A 9,273-nucleotide genomic window follows, 5' to 3' on the forward strand; every position below is an offset into this window, starting at 1 on the left:
CCTTCTCCATCTCAGCATATTGCTCTTTAAGCCTCTCCATGGTTCTTCTGTGTTTTTCATCCACCTCAGCCTGACTGGGGTTGTTCTTTCATGAAATCCTCCCACTGGAGTTGATGCTGTTTCTCAGTAGCTATTAAGTGGTCATGATAACATCTTTCTTCATTCCTGTTCCCTCTGCTAGAGTCTACAGACGGAGTCATTAGCTGCTTGCAATCTCTGGAGAACTTCTTTCAAGTTGTCCTGCATCATTTGTCTGCATTTGGGAAGAGTATGTTCATTTGTTTCATGGATCATATTCTTCCAATTTTCAAGAACATACATTCGTCAGCAAAGACCAAGTTAATAATTTGAAGAAAAACGTGGTCTTAGAAAAGACCACATTTTTTTTCAAATTATTTTACAAAATAATAATGAGTTTCACCTTGAATAACTGATCTGTAATCCAAAAGCCTTGAATGAATTTCTCCAAGATCCTTGATAATGATAGTGCTGAGCCTGCAGTCCCCAGTGACTCCCTTTTCTTGCCACCGCCGCCGCCAGGGGCAACCTCACAACCCACAAGGGTCTCTGTCCCTCCTCCACATATCCCGACTGGCCACTATTTCAGATTCTTAAGAACAAAATGCTCTTTCATGGTCAGACTGTGGAGTGACATCAATTACTTGGAGCACAGAATTTGTTTTCTGAATATAGTTAGGAGACCAAAACTTTCCAGAGCAAAGAATATCAGAAAAGTTTAGGGGATTCACAGAGAAAAAGGGTTTGTGGCCTGGTCAAGAATCCTAAGGAAACCACAAATTGACTAAGAAAAAACCCAAATAATTATGTATCAATCTCCAAATGATTAAATTATTTCTTGACTATCAAGGCAAGATTTTTTTGTTAAGAGTAGCAATGGGTGTTCCTTAGCAGAAACAGACAAAGAGAATAAAATAAATAGTTTCATTTTTTTCCTAATCTGCTTTTCATTAGCCAAACATCCAAGCCCATTGCAAAATTAATCAATAATGTGGGATTCTGGATAGATGATTACACAGAATAGGTGAGGAGGCTGAGTAGCACAGCATGTGAGGTACCATGTTTCAGTAACAGTGCCTTCTCTATACAGGAAGGGCTACTTCAAATACCTGGGAGATAGAGATGACTAAAGAACTATTATAAGACAGCTACCTATATTTTAATTTTAAACTTTCTTTCTCATTTGCTGATGACCAATGTCCTCTATTCTTAGTTCCATCCTCATATTTTAGTCTCACAGCCTTGCCTTTTTATAGTTTAAAAAATGGGAAAGAATCAAATCAGTGGCAGTTAGCACAACACATTGAAAAAATAAAACACCATACTTATAGTGAAATATCAGAATAGCAATTGAAATTCTAGGGGAGTTTAAGGCAAGAGATATCCTGTAAGGGTCACGCGAACGTCAGAGGAAGAGACCACCAAGAGACTGGCTCATGCAATCAGCAAAAGGGGATTTATTGAGGATCCAATCCAGCATGCTGGGGCTCCGTGCTCACTCAAGAAGGGAGAGCAGCCCAGAGCCCAGAGCAGAGGTTAAGCAGTGCTTAAGTCCACTTTTTGGGGAGGGCGGGGGCTTTGCACACATCAGAACAAATCATCATGAGGTGCGGGAAAATTGAACAACAACTCTCATACATGATTAGCACATTCATTGGCGGGAACAGGTCAAGCGGGGGTGATTGGTCACTCCTAAGCGGGGTACACATTCAAACTGATTGGTTTGGGCCCTGAATGCCTACGTGCCAAGCTACACAGGGTCCTAGGTCATTAATCAGCTAAATGGTCAGTGGGGCATTGTCTTAACTGCCTCAGGAATTTCAGGTTCTGTGTGCAGTTCAGAAACTTTACAATACCTAGTCCTTTACTTTTTAACTCAGGCTTTGCAGCTTAGAAACTTTACCCTTTCAATCCTAAAGTTAACCCAACTTAAAAACTGTTCACCAAGACACGGGGATAGATATGGGCAAGGCACTAATTTGAGTAAAAAATCTAAAGTGAGTTATGGAGATCATTTTTAGACATATCAATTTTGGGCTTCATCCAAGTAGAAAACAATCTATATTGTCATAAAACAATGAGAACCATTCAAGGGAGCATGGGTAGCCCTGGGAGGAAATTCAGTGAAGAGAAAAGAGCAATGTCTTCAGCTGATGCTGACCTAGACAATCCCTTAGCTTTTTTCAAATCACTTTCTTCACATGGAAAATGAAATAATTATACTATTAACAAACTCATCTTATTATATATCTAACAACTTATTTTAAATATTAAATGATAAGATAGATACAATTAATTTATGGGTGTCAATTTTGTATCTTGCTATTTTGCTGAATTGATTTGTGAGTTTGTCAGAGAGTGAAGCTTAACACAGCAGCCTGGCCTAGACACCCCTTCCCTGCGGGATCTCGGGGAAAAGGACTATGACTCACACTTCTTGCTAGAGTTTATAGAGCACCAGAGCAAGGTGTGCAAGGACCCCAGAATAGGGCGCAAAGGGTGGGATATCATGGGAATTGCACACAGCTCTTAAGAATTGTGTCCCCAGAGGGCCAATGTTCTCATGCTCCGAACATGTTTTCTTTTCTCACCCTAATTACTTTGTGTTGGTAATTTTGCTGCTTAAAGGACCCCCAGGCATAGTACTGAAGTGCTATGTACTGTGCAAAAGCACAATCAAGCTTCCGTGTCCCTCCAAGAGGAAATATATATGTTAGAGAAGCCTCATTTGCACACAAGTTGCAGGATGTTGTCCTTGATTTCAGTATGAATGAATCAACAATCTGTATTAATTAAGGAATCTTTAAACAGAAACAAATGTAGTTTTGTATCAATTGATTGACAAAAATGTGGCCAGAGAATCCCAGGAACCTGACCCTGTGTTTTCCCAGTAGCAACAGCTCCTATTACCTAACTTGGTATTCAGTGCAACATTGTGGAATGTAATGTAATTAATTCCAAGACCTGGAATCCACTGTATGTGTATGTGTAAGCAAAAATGGAAACCTTCCCTTACAAGTAGTTCAAGTAGGAGCCCCCAGCGTCACTTTCTTCCACCTCCCACTGATGTTTGCTTTTTCATAACCCCTCTTCTTGGCAGGTTACTTTCTAATTTTTCTAGAGCCAGTCAACAAAACACCATTGTCCAGGGCCAGACAGCAAATCTGCACTGAAAGGTGGCAGGAAACCCACCTCCCAACATGTGGTGGCTGAAGAACAATGCCCCTGTCGTGCAAGAGCCAAGGCAGATTATCATCTAAAAGATGGAATATGACTCTCAACTGTGAATCTAAGACCTGGACACAAGAGACACTAGCTACTACCAGTGTGTGACCACCAATGGGGTGAAGATCATTACCACCATTGGAGTCTTCTATGCTCGGCTCAGTGAGTCGGGTCAGCAAAGGCATGTTGATTCATGGATAGGAATGCTCACAGCCACCAAGCAAGAGATTGGTTCGCTATTTGAAAATGAAATACACAAATCAACATGAGAGGAAGTCAATAAAACCATTCCCCAAAGACTTCCCCATTGAGCACAGTCCTGGCTTAACCTATTACCCGTTTTCTAGTAATAACAGAAAATAGACACAGATGGAGTGGTCTGCAAACATGGAGCCCAGAAAAGAATCCCAGACACACAAGGTGAACTGGATCATTCAGTGTAAAGGCCACATTTTAGAAGTTCAGGTGTCTATGGGGAGGCTGGCCACACTGCAGATGGCCAGGTGAGTGTTGGATTCTGTCACACGGGTCTCAGCTCACTTGCCAGAGTCTGCCAAGGTTTTGTAAAACTGCATGCACCTCCCTGCCCCATGCACACCTGGCCCAGCTGGGGCAAGAAGACAGAGTGCTTGTCACATGGGGTGAAGGAATTGAATGGCAAGAAAGAATGTATTCCTTTAGTCCTGGTTGTGGGAAGGTCCCACACTATGAATGCCCCAGGCCTGTCTTCCAAGACCACACCATTGTACACAATTAGTAAAACAAGCTTTGTGTGTGATGTTTAGATGAGGAGAGAGATGGGACAGCAGCAATTCCCGAAATAGCCCCCAAAGTATTCATATAAATAGAAACACCCCTTCTTTTGATGTTGTTTTGTTGTTGTTGTTGTTTTAATGATTTCTGACATCAAGGGGTGCCCTCATGAGCCAAGCAGAGCCCAAGGCATGAGGACAACTGGCCACAAAACAACCCATGGCTGCCCACCTTGTTTACCATCAGCATGACTTGAAAGCAGTATGTATTTAGATATCTTTTCATGTCAGTTTATTTTAAATTTCCCTGGTAATCTCTTTCCTTCTTTCTGAACTTGTGCATACAGCATGTGACCATTCCTGCAGTTGTACTCTGGATCATGAAGTATTAATAAACTAGCTTTTTGCTTTATCCATTTAGGTCCAAATCATGGCCCAAATCATCATTTCCAGTAAGTATCTGTTTTCCTCAAACCATTTTCTGATGCTCTGAGAGTTTAGATTATGTAAGAATCTAGGTTTTAAATCCAACAGACTCCTGTCTTTCCTGAAATTGCTAGAATTTGGCTGGTCATTACACAAGAATGGCAATGTGCTTGTTTAGGTTTGGGAAACTTTTACAGGAAAAAAATGTCATAATAATAAAAATTGTTAATTGCTTTCAGGGTCTTGACCTTTCAGGACAACTAGATAGGATATAAACATACACACCAGATTGCCAGGACCTCCAGGAGGAGCCTGGTATACAAAGGTGTTTGCAAGCAGGGAGGCAGTTCTTACTGTGAAATCCCAGCCCCAACTGTCTGCAGTTTATAATTCTATTTTTTTTAATTTTTTTTTCAGTGGTGGTGATACATCCCAGGGCATTGCACATAGCAGCATCTCTACTACTGAGCTACATGCCCAGCCCCTGCAGATGGAGTTTATAAAGAGTAGGCCACTCTCTACTGCCAGGGTCTCAAGCCCACCTTATAAATGAAGAGGCTGAGGCACACAGCCAGGGTCCCATCCCCTTAGCCAGCTGCTGACTTAATCTGGCTTTGGACTTGGGCCTCTTTCTTCCAACACAATGGAAGACCCACTGCCACTGGATTAGGAGTTCTCCTCTGAACTGCAAATGCTGTCATTATGTACAGGGAGAATTACTTATTTTATTGTTAGTTTTTGAGGAAAGGAAAGACTCAGTCTCCTTCATTTCCCATGCAGCCACATTGAATAGCTATGGCTTCACATTCAGCCATTCTGAGCAGTGGCATGAACACTGTGTTGTTGATAAACTGCTCAGTCTGTGCTGGTCTCTGTTTCCCTGGGGCCTCCACAGGGTGGTGTGCTGTGGGGCAATGTTGGGAGTGCGGGCAGCCTACTTGAGAAGGTCTCTGCTGAAGTATAGTGCTGGAACAAATCCTTAATGATTATTCCTACAAAGGATGATTAGCCAGAGAAGTTGCATCAAGCACATACTGATGGGCTTTGGGGAAAGCATAGGTCCTTCAGAAGTTATTGCTTTTTCTGTAATTTATGTCTTATATATTTTATGATGATTATATTTTATTTATTATTATATTATAAATATATAGTAGGGACTAGGGATGTAGCTCAGTATACAGTACTTGCCTAGCACATGTGAGGCTGTGGGTTCAATCCCTAGCATTGCAAAATAAATAAAAATAACAAATACTATTATAAATATATACTCTTACAATTTATATATAATTTATTATATAAGCGTGAAATATTTTCATAGACATGATACATTACACATTTATATAATTAAATATTTGTATAAAATACTTCACACCATTTTTATGTTAATTTCCTTCTCATTTTAAATTCTGGGTTAAATCAGCACATTCATGTAAATAATTTGGGCATTTGTGGTATGGCAAAAGCTTCTTCCCTTGTCAGAGTGAACCAGACCAAGGTGGGTTTTTGTGTGTGTGTGTTGGGGGGAATATCGTATATAAATGTACCTGGAGAAATATATCTTCTTATTTCTGTTTGCTTTAGTAAATAAATGATATACTTAGTTAGCAGTATGTATTTAGATATATTTTCATGTCAGTATATTTTAACTTTCCCTGGTAATCTCTTTCCCTCTTTCTGAACTTGTGCATACAGCATGTGACCATTCCTGTTGTGATTGGCATTTCCAATGTGCGCACCAACAGTGCTACACTGATTTCCCTAGCCATGTGCCTTGGGACCTAAGAATGAATTTCTCTAGGACAGATTCTGAAGAGTAAAACATACTAAGGCACACTGTTCACCTTTTTTTAAACATTTATTCTTTAGTTGTAGTTGGACACAATATCTTTAATTTATTTATTTATTATTATGTGGTGCTGAGGATCGAACCCAGGGCCTTGCCTGTGCTAGGCAAGCACTCTACTGCTGAGCCCCAGCCCCAGCCCACACAGTTCACCTTTGTACATGGTAGTCCTTATCCACAGCTTTGCTTTCTAAGGTTTCATTACCCTCAGTCAGCTACAGTCTGAAAATATGAAATGGAAAATCCCAGAAATAATTCATAAGTTTTAAGTTATGTGCCATTCTGAGAAGCATGATGAAATCTCATGCCGTCCTGCTCCATCACCTGGAGTATGAATCATCCCTCTGTCCAGCATATCCACACTATATATGCTACCCACCCATTAGTCACTTTAGTTAGCTGTCTTGATTATTGCATTGAATGTCATGGTGTCACAGTGCTTATGTTCAAGTAACCTGATTTTACTCAGTACGAGTCCCATGGCATAAGAGAATTTTTATTGGTGATTCAGATTTGCCAAAGAGAAGTGTGTCTTTTTTAAGTGAGTTTTTAAATATAGACAAAGCAAGAAACCACATTCACATAAATTTTATTATAGTATATTGTTATGTTCTTTTTTATTATTAGTTATTATCATTAATCTTTTATTGTGCCCATTTATAAATAAACTTTATCACAGTATGTGTATAAAGGAAAAAACAGAATATATAGTTTGTGGTGCTATCAGTGGTGTATCAAATGAGGATGTGTACACAGTATATGTATGTGCATAATTTTAAAATAAATTCCAGACCTTTTCCTAAAGCCCTTGCACCATTGTGTACTATACCACCTATAACATCATGGTTCTGGTCACTGCACATATTTGCCAATATTTGTGGTGGTTAGTCTTTATAAGTTTAGCTATTCTCTGGATGTATTTCTCACAGAAAGAGAAACTACTGTAATTAATACAGACAACAACTGTTCACAGGTTACTTTCCCACCACAACATAAGAAAACATGGTTCTCTTTATCTTCCATAAGTTGATTTCCAAATTCATTAATTTTGCCATTTTGAAGGATGAAATAATGTTATCTAACCTGCTTTATTCTCCATTTCCCCATTATTGGTGAGGCAGAGCCTGCGAATGAGAAGTTCTTGTCACTGATTGCTGGCATTTATCACTTACCTCATTGTATTCTCTGTCAATTTTCCCTTTATGTTGTTTCTTCATGATTTTAAATAATTATTCCTATCTTATTTCTTAGTCATATAGAAATTAAACTCTTTTATTATTTATAAATAATTTATGGGTTTTCTTATTATACCTCATTAAAAGAACACCCCAATTTCCCTGAAATATCCTGATGGTGTTTTGGTTAGAATTTTAATGAATATTATTTAAATTTGGTGAAAACACGAAATTTAAATTGAATTTTCCTATCAAGAAGCACTTCATGTTTTAAGACATTGTGATTTTCCTAATAATGTATTATGAGATATTTCAAATATAGGAAAACAGAAGGAATTTTATAGAGAACATCCATGTACCTGCCAAACACGTCCTAACATTTATTTACATTTTACTCTGCTAGTTTTCTTGCTTCTCTTTTTCACCTACTCCTCCATCCATACCATCAGTCCATCTTATTTCTCATTCATTTCACAACATGTTGCAATTATTTTACACTTACCCTAAAATAGTTCAGGATAGATATCATTAAGGAGTTTTATATTTGTTTCCTATTCCCATTTCTACTTGTTTAGTTCAAGTTTACATACAATGTAATATACAGTTTTCAATATCACCAATAAGAGCTTACAGGCCTCTACAGTAAACCCCTATCCCAGTACAGAACATTGGCATGCTAGAAAGTTCAGCCATAGAACTTCCCAGTCACTCCCCTTTCCATGCACCCACCATACTGTTTATTTTTTTTCTTCATGGATGAGTTTTACCTATTCTCGAACTTACAGAAATGAATGCTTGCAGCCCATAGCTGTGTAAGCCTGCTTCCTTCACTTAGCATGATGTTTTTGAGATTTATCTACACTGTAGGTGTGGCAGTGGGTTATTGCTGTTCATTGCCAAGTAGTTTCCATCTTGTAAACTTACCAGTGGGTTTATCCATCCTCCCATGGATGAACACCTAAGCACATCACAGACTTGGCTATTGAATACAGCTGCTATGGATATTCTCTTACAAGATTTTTGTGGACATGTGTTTTCATTTCTTCTAATGTTACCTAGGCATAGAATTATTGGGTTATGTGCATGATTTTTAAAGAAATTCTTAGATCTCTACTTAAAGTCCTCATACCACACTATGTGCTTCTACCAACAGCATTGAAAGCTCTGGTCCCTGCACATATTTGCTAACATTTCAGGTGGTCAGTCTCTTTAAGTTTAGCTACTCTCTTGGATGGTGGTCCAAGTGATTTTTATATCATTCTATCATCTTGTAAAAGTAATATTTATTAGTAATTTTTTATGTTCAAATTCAGGTCAAACATATCTAATGTGAAAATTCAAAATCTGAAATAAGATCCAAAACTCTTCGAGCCTCATGTCAGTACTCAAAAAGTTTAAGAATTTAGAGCATTTTTTAATTTTCAAATTAGATAGGCTCAACCTATAAAGTCTAGGCAAACATTCCAAAATCCAAAAAATCTTTCAAAGTCTGAAACACTTCAGTGGTAAGTACTTTGAATAAGGGATCTCAACATGTAAATGTATTTAAGACTATAAAGTTTCTTCTGAACACCATTCTGGCTGCATTTCCCTGCCACCAAACAGTTATTTGGGCTTTTTAAAGGTTTTATTGCTTCCTTATTTTTGTTGTATTATTTTTTCATTTAAAATTGTTCTAATTAGTTATATATGACAGTAGAATACATTTTGACACGTTATATACAAATGGTGCACAACTTCTCATTCCTCTGGCTGTACACGGTACAATTCTTTTAAATACTTTTTGCCTTGAATTCAGTTTTGAATAAATAACTATACCTACTTTCTTTTCATT

At 38.3% G+C, this 9,273-nt stretch overlaps 1 pseudogene; it reads right to left on the bottom strand.

The window, feature by feature from the left end:
* Nucleotides 1-105: 105 nt before the first annotated feature.
* Nucleotides 106-7,481, bottom strand: LOC124076913 (biogenesis of lysosome-related organelles complex 1 subunit 5-like; annotated as a pseudogene).
* Between the last annotated feature and the right edge of the window lie 1,792 nt (nt 7,482-9,273).

Source organism: Marmota monax, unplaced genomic scaffold (genome assembly GCF_021218885.2).
Source record: "Marmota monax isolate L192 unplaced genomic scaffold, Marmota_monax_Labrador192_F-V1.1 WCK01_AAM20220418_F8-fsc00497, whole genome shotgun sequence".
NCBI classification, from domain to species: Eukaryota; Metazoa; Chordata; class Mammalia; order Rodentia; family Sciuridae; genus Marmota; species Marmota monax.